General features: G+C 44.9%; 1 protein-coding gene across 1 annotated transcript in view; it reads left to right on the forward strand.

The window, feature by feature from the left end:
* ext1b (exostosin glycosyltransferase 1b) overlaps positions 1-13,938 on the forward strand; it is a 97,195-nt gene that overhangs the window by 16,944 nt on the left and 66,313 nt on the right. The window lies entirely within an intron of this gene.

A 13,938-nucleotide genomic window follows, 5' to 3' on the forward strand; every position in this document is an offset into this window, starting at 1 on the left:
GGCCCTGTGGCTGCTGGCAGGAAGGTGAACGAGTTTAAATCACAGGACCAGGAGGCGAAATGCCAAAGGAAATGGAGCTGATGCTCTTTTCTGCTGCCGAACCGCTCACTGTTTGTGTTACGTTCTCACCCTAATCCCATGGCTAAGAGTAGGAAAATAAACTGTACAGATTAAATCCTGTTTATTGCTTTTTGCACAAGACCTTGGTCTGCAGCTTTAGTTCAATATATACACTGAAAATATATATATATTTTGTAAAGATAATCTAAAGATGGTTGTTGTCTTTATGTCAACATTTGCGGAAATCCAGTGATTTTGCTTAAATTCTGCAGAATATCAGGAGCAACTGACATCTTCTCATATACCGCCCCTCTGGAAAAATATTCAAAGTCAAGTGCAGGTCTGAAAGCAGCAGAGCTGTCTGAAAACACACCAGGGTTGTTTTTCTTTTAGGTTATAACATCAGCCCAACTTTCCCCCTCCACCCATCCAACCCCTGTCAATCTCATCCCACCTTTTAACTGGATCCTGACTCGTTGGGCGCACTTGGTCAGGGTGCAATTATGCAATGGTAGAAGGAAAGTGCGTCAGGGATTGAGATAGCTGAATGGCTCTGATGGTCCTGCCGTGGCCTGACGGAAGAACATTTGTGGCAGTAATTTAGCACATGGATGCTTCCGCTCCAGGGGTTATTGTATCCGTCACGCACCGCTGCGACCATGCTGACTCCCACTTGTGTTTTCAGGCCGACCGACTTCCCCGTAAACTCACTGGCCTCCAACAATAGATGGCAAAATGAGCCTTGCCAGACAGTCGGGAGGCAGACGGAGAGACAGGGAGCGAGAGCAGAGGAGAAGGGGGGAATAGTAGAAAGGAAAGATTACCAGGGTGAGAAAGTGAGTGGAGGCAAAAAAGAAAGGAATAAATTGAGGCAAGAGAGACGGAAGGCACTCATACCAAACACATCATGAACCAATGACCTGGACATAACCAAAAACACGATCATCTCTGCATGTGCAACCCCAATATAAACACAGCGGTGGAGGAGAATCAATAAACCGAAGCTTGGAGGGAATGAAGGGAGGGGGAAGGTAAAGAAGTGCCATGGAGTGATGTGATGGGAGGAAGAAATGGTTTGCTGGGACGGCAGATTGTGTCCGGACGGAGCGAGTCCGACCACAGGAGGCCTGCGAGTACACCATAAACAGAGAGCATGTGTGTTACTGAACCCAACCAGACCACAGAGGCTCGGTCTGCTGCCGACCAAACACTGAAACTCTGTGTGAGTGTGTGTGTATAAATATGTATGTATATGTACGCCTGTGTGTGACAGTGTTTGTTTAAAACCACAACATAGCACAGGCAAACAGCTGTTCCAGCCAGTGTGGTCAGCGCCGACCTCAGCCGCGTCCAGAACTCATTTAACTTCATATTTTCAGTCTCTGGGGTGTTTTTGTGACTTGAACCAGACACCTCTGCTCTGCCCATATTAATTAAGGATTTCTCAGAAGAGTGCTGTTGATGTAAAGGCCGTGATATACGAGCGGCTTCGGGATGTAATGAAGAACAGCGCAGCTGCCTTCAGCAAGGATGGAGGCCAGGGGGAGGGCAGGATCTAGGTGGAGGCTGTAAAGAACACACGGGCCAAGATCAAGCGCTGTTGGCTGTAATTGTCCGTCTGCATCATCTTAAGATGTCAGCCATTCATCACAGCTGCAAGATGTGATATATCAACTGTGTTTTATCATCTCCAAGGGGCAGTTTAAAGAAGTTAAAGGAGACATATTATATTTTTCATCTTTTTTTTTTACATCTTTGTGGATGTAAAAGTTTTGCAAAGCTAAAAAGCCCCAAGTCCACAGTGAAGCTAGCTCCTCTCCCCCACAGAAAACAATTTATTTTTTTAAATATATTTTTCTCTTTCTTTCTTTGCACCCTTGGTACTCCGGCGAGGACCAAGAGTCAGTGGAGTGAAGTTTTCTTTTTCTTTCTTCCGTTGTGCCCCGATTGAGCACAGATGGGTGGGGGTGGGATTCCGTCCTTGCATTGGACCTGGTTATATGTTAGCATCTCCTGAAGATCCTGAAACACCTCGTCAGTCTGATACTTCAGGGGCACTGAAGGGAAGAGTTATTTGTCGGTTGATATTTTAACTCAACATCCAATCGTGCTCCAGAATCCTCCACTTTTAATAGGTGAAAGATGTTTTAACAGGATCTTCTATCTGAGCATGTTAAGACTATTATATAACTAAGGATGGAGAATTAAATGAAATGAAACTCCTGACTGCCTGATTCTCATACCTCATAATGGCCAGATGAGATCATCTCTGCGACTGGAGGGAAATTTTCACTTTACTCACATAATGACTATATTTTCGAGTCTGCTCAGTTCAGTCGTAATTGTCCTGTAATGGAAAATTGATTTCACGCAGGGTTTGTAGGTGAAACAGGCAGGAATAGCAACATAGAAATACATGAATTCCCTCGTTAACACAACATAGAAACGCATTAGAAATGAACAGAAAGATGTTGAGTTGGACCAGAAACACCAAGCTGAGTCAATAATTTGATAACACAGAATTAAAAGAAACCTATTAGTGGAAACTACGATGCTGCATTGTCTCATGTGCAAATGAAGTGCATTATGAAATTGCCCTGAGGATTAATGAGTCCTCGGAAAATGGAAGCAAATGTTTCCTTGTGCCAAGCTGCCAGTCTTCTGCTGCAAATAATGATGAAATAATAAAAAATAAAAAAATTGCAATATATTTATTTAAACAGCCCCAGTCGGCTCGTTTTCAGCCTCTTAAGCCTCCATCAACATGAGCTTCCTGGGAGGAAAGAGGTGATGTCCAGGGTGAAGCGAGCAGTGCCAGGGAGAAATTACTGTAGCTCCGTGTCTTGCGGGAAAAGCCGAGGTGTGGACCCGGTTGTTTAGCATTTCAAAGGAAATCCGTTGAGAGAGGGGAAATGAAGGGTGTGGAGAGGGATGGCAGCGGCAGAGAGTAAGAGTGGAACAGGCCTGCATCAAGAGCCCTGACCCAGTCCCCAAGTCGTAGCCTTCTCCTATCGATTAGTTATGCCATGTCACCGCATTGTTCTCCGCTTGTCCGGGAATCTCTTGGTACAGTGCTTCCTGCAGAAGCCCCCGGAGACTTCAGACAATCCTCAGCCCTCTGCAACCCCCCCCCCCCCCCCTGTCTCTCATTGAGGAAAAGCTTTTTCACCAGCAGTTGCCAAGAAAGAAATGACTTGGGGTTGGTGGGGGTGAAAGAAAGGATTTGAAAAATGAGAATGTGCGCTGCCATCCCCCCCTCCTTGTTCTTCTTCATCTCCCTCACACACACATACACATACAAAATCCCTTTTGCCTTAGTAACCACCCGGCTTTACCCAGTCCCAACCCGTTTCACCGGCCCGTCACTCACTGTGCCAAAAAATCCGACTTTCTCCTCAGTCAGGGATCAAAGCTCAAAGCTCAGCCCAGCCGATGTACGAGGAGTCACATTCTTGGGCTTTCGGCTGATCCGCGGGACCTTCACGCCGCCAACCAGCAGGAAAAAAATGCAGCAGTTGCTGCTCTTTGTCGAAGAGAAAACACGTCTCGCACTCCACCTTTTTTTATTTTTTATTCCCTGACCTCCCCATCAGGTTTTCATGTAAATTATGAGTCATGCTCACAGACACACCTTGGTGGTTTCCAGTAAATGCAGTGTCTGAGTCTGTGTGTGTGTGCGTCTTTGTGTGTGTGTGTGTGTGCAGTGAGGGATTAATCCCCAGTGGATCACACATTGGGATGGTAGGGAGATGTACTGAACTTACCTTGACCTCTTTGGCAAGAGAGGAAGGGGAAGTTAGCGGCCTGTAAAATAGAAAAGAGGAACAGAAAAAAGGAATATCTCAGTCAGGAGTGATGAATACAGAGCGTTTGTTATAATTCATGAGGGAGGGGATGACTCCTTTCTTCTTGTTCCACAGCCTCTGTTCAGTCCAAAGCAGATGACATTTATCAAAGGGAGGACAGCTGGAGTTTGGTTTCCAAGGTTAAACACAAGAAACAGGAGGAAAAAATCGGACTTAAATATGGAAGTCATTTGTGTATTTGAAAGACGGACCAATGGATTCCTTAAAAAGATGTTCTAAATTGCCTACATTTTATTCTGTAGTTTTTCTCCCATGCCCTTTCCCCCCCCACAACATGACTCACCAAGTTTCCATCAAACTGTCAAGTGAGTTTCAAAGAAACTTAAATGTCACAAAAATGGAATGAAAGTCGGGTGCACTTCCATTTGCTTGGTTAAGAAACTAAATTGTCTTCCTCAACATAGCTCCATCAGGAAAAAACAACTGACGTGTTTCTCATGTTTTCCTCTGACGGTTAATGTGGAAACTTTTAAACTTCATGCATCACGAAGCGGTAAAAAATTGGATCAGTACCTGAAAAGTTTGTGATTGTCGGAGTGGGAGGTGAGGAAAGAAGAAGAAGGAGGAGGATGATTACAAAAAGAGGAGAAAGGGTTTGGTCAAATTGCAGAATGAAACTCGCTGGGTTTCGTTTTCAAACTCACATCCACACACGTCCTCTGCCTTTATCCATTTAAAGCTCCATTTCAAAAATCAATGTGTTAAATGGTTATCAGGTTCAGTTATCGATCAGGCTGCGAGAGGCTGTGGGCTCGCTATAATGCAGCCAGTGGCTTCCTGACGCCGAGTGTGGGAGATGAGGAATGGTTGTGGTATTTTAGTTCGTTTTAATGTCAGCTTGTGTGTTTGTGCAGGCGCCGCCTGTTTATGCCGCCTTGGTGACAGATTGTCCATTTTGCTGAGTATCATTTTTTTTTGAATAAAACGGTTTAAGTTTCCCAGATCCTTAAGCCAGCGGGGAAATATCTTTCTCTCTCTCTGTATTTAATCTTATTTTTCTCATCCACAGCATGACATCCAGAAATAGACCTGGACAAAACAGTCTGCTTGCTAACTGCATGACTCAGAGACAGAGAGGGAAGGGAGAGCGAGGAGAGATGGAGAGGAGGCACGATGGAGGGAGACGGAGAGATAGCCTGCAGGAGAACGTGAGAGGATGGAAGGACAAATCAAAGCAGAATGAAACTGACCCATCGTGATGAACCCGATATTCTCAATAACCACCTTCTAGACCCGTCACCCTCAGACCTTCACTGCACAGAAAAATAAAAATAACAACCACAGTATACTCTCCGTGAAGGTTGAGTTTATTATCCAAATTTGGGTAAATTACTGGAGAGAGAGCAGCTAAACATCTTTGCCGTTTAATTCAGAAACAGACGAGCCAATATTTTCTCATTAAGGTCTTTGCCAGAAGCGACTCATTCACTGGTGTGTTTGTATGCTTCTCTGCCAGTAAACATTACGAATGCAGTGATGGTGATTCGCGTTTGGAACTAGAATTAGGCCGACCTGATGATCTTGTAGTTGGGCGATTAGTCGTCAACATGTATTTTCTTGTTCTGTAGTAGTTTTGAAAATGTTGATTCGTGTGGTGGTTTAGTGTTGGGTCAGCGAGTGCGTTTAAACCACGGACTGTAAATAAAGATGGACGACACATCTCTACTTCCTCCCAGTCCAGATCCAGTTGATACTACTCAATATATTGCACGCCAGTCAATCACGACATCGCAACCTGTCGTTGAATAATTAATTAAAATAAAGCGGCTCATGTCCCGTCTGCTACTGTGGAGGAGGCGGAAAGTATCAAGAAAGTTTGGCTTAAATTTTGGTGATCTGTCATTTTTACACAGAGATGAACTCTGATGCAACAAACCGAGTTTGAGAAAGTGATCCAGAATATGAAAACTCATCTGATGCCAAAACGCTGCAGCAGTTATCAATATCAACAAACAGGACGGTAGATTTTGTTCCGATGAGAGTCAAAGAAACAGAGATACAGCATTCACGTTTAAAAGCAACCAGGAATTTGTTCTTGCACCAATTTGACGCAGCACATCACTGGATGACGTCATGTTGCATTGTGCCAAAAGTGGAGCCTGATTCAGCTTTTTTGATGGATCCCAGAAAGACTTTCTGTCTTTTGAGAACTGGAGCTTTGCAGCTTCCTGTTGTGTTTGCACTCTTCTGCTCTTTAACCTGTGAAATAACCCAAGCTTTCTATAAACATGTATTCATGACTCTGCAAACTGCCACCCAGCACGGCCTAATAGCAGCACATTTACTTCCAAGCCATTTTGGCAGCAGCGTTTTCCCAAGACAGTGTTGTAGATCTCGACACTCGACAAGCATTTTGTTCCCTGTTCCATGAAGCCTCATGTTAAATGGCAGATGAAGAAGAAAACCTAAATTGCAGGAGAAAGATATTTCTAGCCAGTGATGGATTGAGCCTCTTGTGGATCCCTGATGCATTTGTCCGTCCTCGTAACCTTTACTCAAATGTGTGGATCTGTGTGTGCATGTGTGAGTTTGTGCGTAAATCCTGGTGTGACCACATATGTTCACCCCTCAAAGATTAAGTGTGAATGCGAGCTAGAAGAACACGTGAACACACAAATGCAAGTGCATGATCGCTTGCTCGTCTGTGTGCATTTGTGTGTGTGTCTGTGTTTGTTGCATGAACACCAGGGCGATGAGGCCATATGGTACACGCAGCAGTCAATCCGTTCCAGCAGCTCCTCAGAAACAACAGAAAGTGAACAGGTCTATCTTCAGGGAGGGAGCCAGAGAGCATTCCCATGGAGCCTCATTAGGGACTCTGGCAGTGAGGAGGAGGAGGAGGTGCGAGGAAGAGGCAACGAAGGCAGATGGCGGTGGAGGAGGGCTAGAACAGAATATATAGGTATCTGGCAGTGAGAGAGCAGAGACAGAGGAAAATGGATCTCGGGGGATAATCAAATGATGAGCATCCGCTGCTTCTTCTTTCTGCTGCATTGAAAACCGTTTGAGTTTTGTTGGCTGAGGGGGAGAGGGTAAAAGGAGGAAGATGGTGAAAGCACCTCTGGGCCTTTCCCTCTTTACATTTATTACATTCTTAACTGGCTTTCTCCTTCCCTGTCCCATTTATTACCAGCTCTCACCCCCCGGTTCCTGGTTTTTTCTGTAATACCCTTGTCTTCATCAATCCACTTTTCTCCTCACACTCATGTTTCTGCTGCTCTTTCCCTCGGTTTGTTGTTTTGAAGCTGTGTGATTCGATGGCTTGTTCGGCGCTGTGGGATATTCCCTGCTGCCTATATGCTCATCGCTAGATCGCCTGATGTCTTTACAAACGGCAAGCCAGCGCTCCCTAAAGGGCGAGACGGGATCAAACGCAAGGACTCGCCGCATGAACGCTTCACTGCAGAGAGCGAGAGAGGTGAGGAAATGTACAGAGGTGAGGGGGTAGTGAAAGGAAGGAAGATGGTGCCACCAGAAGTCGTGCCGGGTCGGTGCAGTTTGCACGGATATTTTGTTTTCAGATTTTGTATCATGATCCGAGCGCAGGTAACTTGCACCGCCCGGGTTAGCGGTTCAATTCGTGCTAATTTGGCGAAACTAGACCTCGGGCTGTTCCAGCTCGCAGAGGTTGAGAGGAAAGGTAGTGTTCATTTTATATAAATACAGGTTTCACTTGACCCTCTGATCCATCCTCCGACCTGCTGTGAGTTATTTCAGGGGTTTGAAGTTTGACAACAATCGACTGACCTCATTTTGTGGCTACTTGAAGTTCCCACTGGTTCCACATATTCCGTAAATACATGCATGTCTGTCGCAAAAAGACAATTTTGTTTCTGGAGGGCACCGCAATCTGCACATCGTGACTGTAATTTAATAAATCGCCAAGTCAGATAAACAAAACAGGAATGGCTTCTCTGTGGGGACCTGTAATGAGCCTGTGTCTTCCTCTTTGGCCTCATTAACTGTGATCTGCATTCATGAAAATAGGAGACGCTGATACACATTTTAAGCCCTTTGTCCGCCCGGCAAAACAAACCAATCTAAATTAGGGAAAGTAATCACCAAGGCTGTGTCTGAAATCACTTCCCTCACGTCCATCCAACACTTTGTTATCTATAACGCTTATCCTTTGAGGGTCACTGGATTTTGGAGTCAGTTCCTGGTGACATCTAAGCGAGAGGTGGCGTCACCACTTTATCGCAGGGCCAACAAAGGCTGCTTCCAGATATGCACTGAAGGACATTTTTCAGACGAGATTCAAGAACTTTAGGTGATGACAGTCAACGTCTGTGTCAATGTGCTTTCAACAAAACACAGTGTTTAGGGAGATTTAAATGTTCTGCTGCTCTACCCACGCTCCAACACTCTCATGTCATTCTGGAAAATGTACGGATGCGAATTTTTAGATATTTTCGGAAAACGGCTTTAAAGAGACAATATCTAGTATAATATAAATGCAATAGACGTCTCTGTAGTGAACAGTAAATTGACATTTCACTTGTCCACACTGGAATATCGTAAATATTAAGAGATTTCCGTCACAGTTCAGTTTTTATTGAGAGTGAAAGACAGTATCATCTCTGCTGCAGCACTCTGAGTTATTGTCGACCTTTTCACTGTGAAAGGTTTGTCATCATAGTATTTATTTATCTGCCTACAACTACAGAAACCTCCCCTCCGAAACAGATTGACTGTGTGTGCGCGTGTGTGTGCGCGTGTGTGTGTGCATGTGCGTGTGTGTAGTCGGACTTCAGACAGGAGATGGTGTGTGATTGTGTGTTTGAGAGAGACCAGAGGAAACTTCAGAGCAACGTAGCCTTCACTTTTAATGTTGTGAGAGACTTGTTGTCGGTTCTCCAGGACCTGAACAGCGTGAGGCCAGATGCTCTGTGTGTGTGTGTGGAGTTGGTTGATGGGTTGCGAAGCACAGAGCTTCACCCTCTTTGTAGAAATGTGGTCGCTGTCTCTCTCTCAAGCTCACACACACACATGGACTAATCCTCCTGAGGAAAAGTAGCCAAGCGAAGCACAGTGGGGGGGGGGGAACATGTGGTCAGTATCCTGTATGGATGTATCCTGTTCTCCGCTTCCTCCAGCTCTCCCACTGTGCTCTGCTGTACGCTCTCTCTCTCTCTCTCTCCCTCTCTCTCTCTCTCTCTCTCTCAGCAGCCTAAAGACGAGGTAAAGGCAGCGCCATGCTTCCCATGGAGGTCATTCGTTGGGGGGGGGAAAATGCCACAGTTCACCTGGTTCAGCTGTTCCCACATTATTTAATTTTTCTCCCCTGCTCCTCCATGCGGTGTGTATGTGAGACGAATGTAAGATAAATGACCCGGGGTGATCACTTATTTGTCCAGTCAACGGGAAACAGGCACAATACAAGAAAAGAATCAGCATCGCTCTGCACAGCTGAACAAGAGTGTCTCACACAGATGTGAATGGAAGGTGTGAGACGGACAATAGGTGTTGTTTTTTCCTCAAGAGGAACGTCAAAGCGGAAAAAGAAAACGGGCGATCGCCGAGTCTGTGGCACCAGTTAAACTGCTTTTGAATTACTTTGTTCAATCTGCAACAGTTTCCCCCCTGAAGAGGCTGAAAATATCAGGTTTCCAATTGATTATTTGTTTGGGTGTTAAAGAAAGAAAGAAAGGGGAGGAAGCACATAACAAGACGAGCTCCTCTTATCCTGCAAAGACATCCTGTTTGTTTTGTACCAGTTTGAGATACAGCCCTGGTTCTGACAGAGAGGGTTTTCTACCTCGCCCAAGGAGTTTATGTTTTCACTCGTCAGTCTGTCGGATGGTTTGTTTGTTTGTAAGCAAGATTACACAAAAATAACTGAATGGATTTTCCTCAGTACTCGGCAGAAGGTTGGGGAATCACTCCGGGTAGGACCAGTAAAATTTTGGTGCAAATCTAGATCAATAAATAAAAGCTAACCAGAGGATCTTAGATCTGATGTTTTCTGTATGCGGTACATTTTGGGACAACAGATGGCATTCACAATCCACTGTGCTATTCCTCTGCTGCGGCTGCAACCACTAATTATATTACCAGCTCGTGTCAACTTTCTTTTAGCAACAAGCTAACCACACAGTTTAGACCTGAACACAACTTTTACTGTAAAATAGGACAGCGCAGTTTAAGAGGAAACAAGGTGACCCAACAACTTCACGCTGTATTAAAACCTTGTGTAACTTGGAAAAGGTGCTAACGCTGCCACAGACAGAGATGTGATTCCCACTGGGGCCACTCAGGCTAAAAAAAGGATCCTGTACTGTCAGACACTTTGGATAAAAGCACCCTAAATTTGGTATTTGGGACTTGAGCGTTAAGAAGTACGCGTGGAGTAAAAAGATAAATGATGTAAAAGATGAATGTATGTAAATCAGAGGGATAAATAAAGAGATTTCCTCGCAATCCAGCTTGTTGGTTAGGGTTATTTTTGTATTTCTCATATACGAAAATGATGCGTTGGTGCGTCTGCCTCTTTGTCAGGTGTTTGTGTATACACGTCCTCAAGGACCTTTTCAGACATAGACACTGACCTGGTCAGGACCATTGCACCTAATGGGGACCAAGGCCTGGTGGTAATGAGGCAAAACGTCTGGTCCTGGTTAAGGTTAGTGGTAAGATGTGAATTGTGGATAAATCAAGGTTAATCTCTGTGAACAGATTCTGCATGTGAATAGTTTGAGCGACTACATTTGAGGAGAAACCTTTGACTCAGTCGGTGTACGGTGAAAGGAAGATGGATATCTACAATCTAGAGCAGCTGCCCCAAAATATTGGCCGTTGACCCGATTGGGTTCAGGTTTGATAAAGGATGTCCACAATGAATGGATGTCAATGCTAGTCCTAATAAGGATACTGGCAAACCTGTGTATGTGTGTGCGTGCCCAGCAGCGTTGCATGTAAACCAGCTCCTGCGTCACAGTTGTCCGTGTTTATTCTCATGGCTGCTGACAGCCACCAGCTCTCAAACAGTCGGGCAGGGGATTGACTTTGAAATACCACTTTGATCTCCCCCCCTCTGAACCCTCTCCCTCTCTGCCTCCCTCCATCCTTTCTTTCCGCGGAGCCTCGCCCTTTCATCACGTCGATATTTAAAGCCATCGTCCGCGCTCCCCTCCGCTGGCTGTCGCTCTTTGTTTTTGCAGGTTAGTGTGCATGTGTGCGAGCTGAGGCCGATATTGGTGCTGACAGGTCGTGTTGGCAGGTCCAAATGTGTTGCCGTGCTCAGGTGTCTAATGCGGAGGCTGACAGCCCGGCGACACTGGAGGCACCTTTGTGTGAGTTTCTCAGGATTTCTTACGAAGTTAAACCCAGTTTGACGTCTCCTTTGTGTGTTTGTATGTCTCTTTGTGTTGTCTCTTGTTCCGTGTGACCCTCATTCTTCCTTTACACACATTCAGAAAGTGAATAGTTTTCCTGCCAAGTCTATGAAGGCCCATTTAAAGACCCAATCTAAACCCAGGGCTCATTGTCAGATTTCAAACTCAACCGTGCTGTGAATATCGAGGCAGTGTTCTCGTACAAACCTTCACTGTTTACTCTCCTAGCGCTGTGTCAGTTGAGGAGGTTTCTGCTAAAAACAACAACATTTTGCCCCAGATATTTATTTTTCCAGACATTTTCACCTTTATCGACAGGATATTAAGTGTGAAATGAGGAAACACTCATAAGAACTGAACCCGTGGCCACTGCAGGAAAACTCAAACCCAACATTTCTTGCCAGCTGGCTATTATTGTAAAACAGTCACAGGAAATGCAAGTTAATTATAGTACAATTAAGACTTGCTGGAATTGGTTCAGCAAAGAAATGCTTGCTCACCTAGAAACGTGCATTCACAAATATCAAATGTCCTCAGATTTGATCACGGTCGCAATTATTTTTCGCAGTCTATCACCAAATGTCAGGCAACTAAAAAAACATTTTATTTAAATTAAAAATGGGAACATTAAAAGCAGATCTGCTGCATGGTCGTCCACCGACCCGCCCTCTGACCCGCCCTCCACACCTTCCCCTCCACCTGTCTGCACAAAGGCCAGAGATCTTCGCCACTGGACGTTAAACATCTCATCTCAAGTGAAACAAACCATTTAAACAGTAAAGTTTTCATTGTACTGGTAAATTCAATCAAGCGGCACCTTAAGCAGATCAGCCTGTTTTTTTTAAGAACATCTTTTTATTTCCTCTGCACTTTTTGCTTGTGCGACTGTGCTCTGACCTTGTTTGAAAGCCTGTGACTCACTGTGGGCTATTGTCAGTCTAATCCCAGCCAGCTTTATTTGTGGGAGCATGTGTATGGCCTCCGTCTGGGCTTAAAGCGACTTAATGCCGCTGAGAGCCCAGCCACTTCTCTGCGTTTGATCCACGGTGGGAGCGACTGCACAGTTAAGACACTCAAAGACCACACCATCGTCTTCGGGAAGTCTCACACCCCCGTTTAGCCCTCTCTCTTTCTGACAGTACGCACACACTTTAATTCTGAAAACCCGCCTCACTCTCCTCGCTTTGTTCGTTTCTGTTTTTCTTTATTTTCTTTATGAACAGTGACAACCTTTCCCTCGCTGCTAATACCACGTCTCAGTGTCTAAGTGCGCTGAACCGTCCCAGCTAATGCTATGTGGTCGGCCGGTTTTCATGACATAAGCAGACGGTGACAGAGAGATCTATAATTTTCTCCCTCTCGCACTCTTTTTTGAGACTTCCTCTCTGTTTCCATTCCGTCGACAGAAACTGGAGCCAGGGGCGATGAGGGAATACCCCGTGTTTATCCCCTGTTCTCACACAGATGCTGCTGCTGTATTTACAGATTTGTTTGTGTGTGTGCGTGTGCTTCTCTGAAAATCGAATCCGTTTCTCTAAACAGAAGAGATTTGCACAAGCTCACCTCCGCGCACCACATCCCAACATATACAGCTCAACCATACCGTCACTGAGGCGGCTGCTTGAGTGTAACGTTACAGCCGGAGTCTTCCACTGTGTCTCTGATGGAAATGCCACAACGAGAAAAGTAGAACTAGAAAGGAAGCACTGTCGTCATCTCATATTACCTCTTAACTCTCTCTATAAACAGCAGCCTCACACGCTTTCTCTATTTTCAACTGCATTCCTCTTTAATTTCATCTCCACGTCTCTCATGCTGTTGCTGTCACTCTCGCTCGCGTTTGTGTTAATGTATACGTGTTTGTGTGTGTATGTATATACAGTATATATACACGTGTGTGAATTTAAATTACTATGTTTATCTCTGTCCATGTATGTACAGTATCAGTATATAGACACATATATGTTTATATATATGTATGTGTATATATCGTCATTTTTGTGTATGTGGGTATTGAATGTCTATATATATATACACACACACACACATATCTACACAATGGTGTTTACACATATATGTATATAAATAATAGCCTCTTCTCCCTCTCTCATGTACATATTGTATTTCTCCCTGTTTTCTTATTCTGTCTGTTTTTTGACTTCCTGCCACACGCTCATATTCTCTCTCTCCACTCTCCTCTCCTCTTTCTCCATATGTTCCAATATTCCCCTCTTTATTCGTCCCACTGTGCATATATCACCGCAGACTTGGCACACCAGGCATAAAGCCTCTTTTCAGTCTGATTACTCCGGCCGTGCTCCAGAGTTTGTTATTTTTTTCCCCCTCGGTCACGCTGCCCGGCTTAGCCCTCCGCACCGATTAGTCATTCGGTGTCTTAGCGCCACACGTTTATTTATAAAAATGCTTCCAAGTTCCCTTTACATTGGCGCTCCCGGCCATTTCTTCACCCATGCCAAGCGGCTGAGGTTAGCACAGGCCAGATGATGTAATGATGCAGATTTTTCCAGAGCACCTACCTCCTGAGTCAGTCACATGGAAACAGGTTACGGATGAAGAAAACGCACACAAGCAGAGGCCGGTGACTTCCAAGTTTTACATAAACACACGCTGATGGGGTAATGATGTTGTGTATAGCTACTGGATGACGGCACACATCT

Source organism: Paralichthys olivaceus, chromosome 20, assembly GCF_024713975.1.
Source record: "Paralichthys olivaceus isolate ysfri-2021 chromosome 20, ASM2471397v2, whole genome shotgun sequence".
NCBI classification, from domain to species: domain Eukaryota; kingdom Metazoa; phylum Chordata; class Actinopteri; order Pleuronectiformes; family Paralichthyidae; genus Paralichthys; species Paralichthys olivaceus.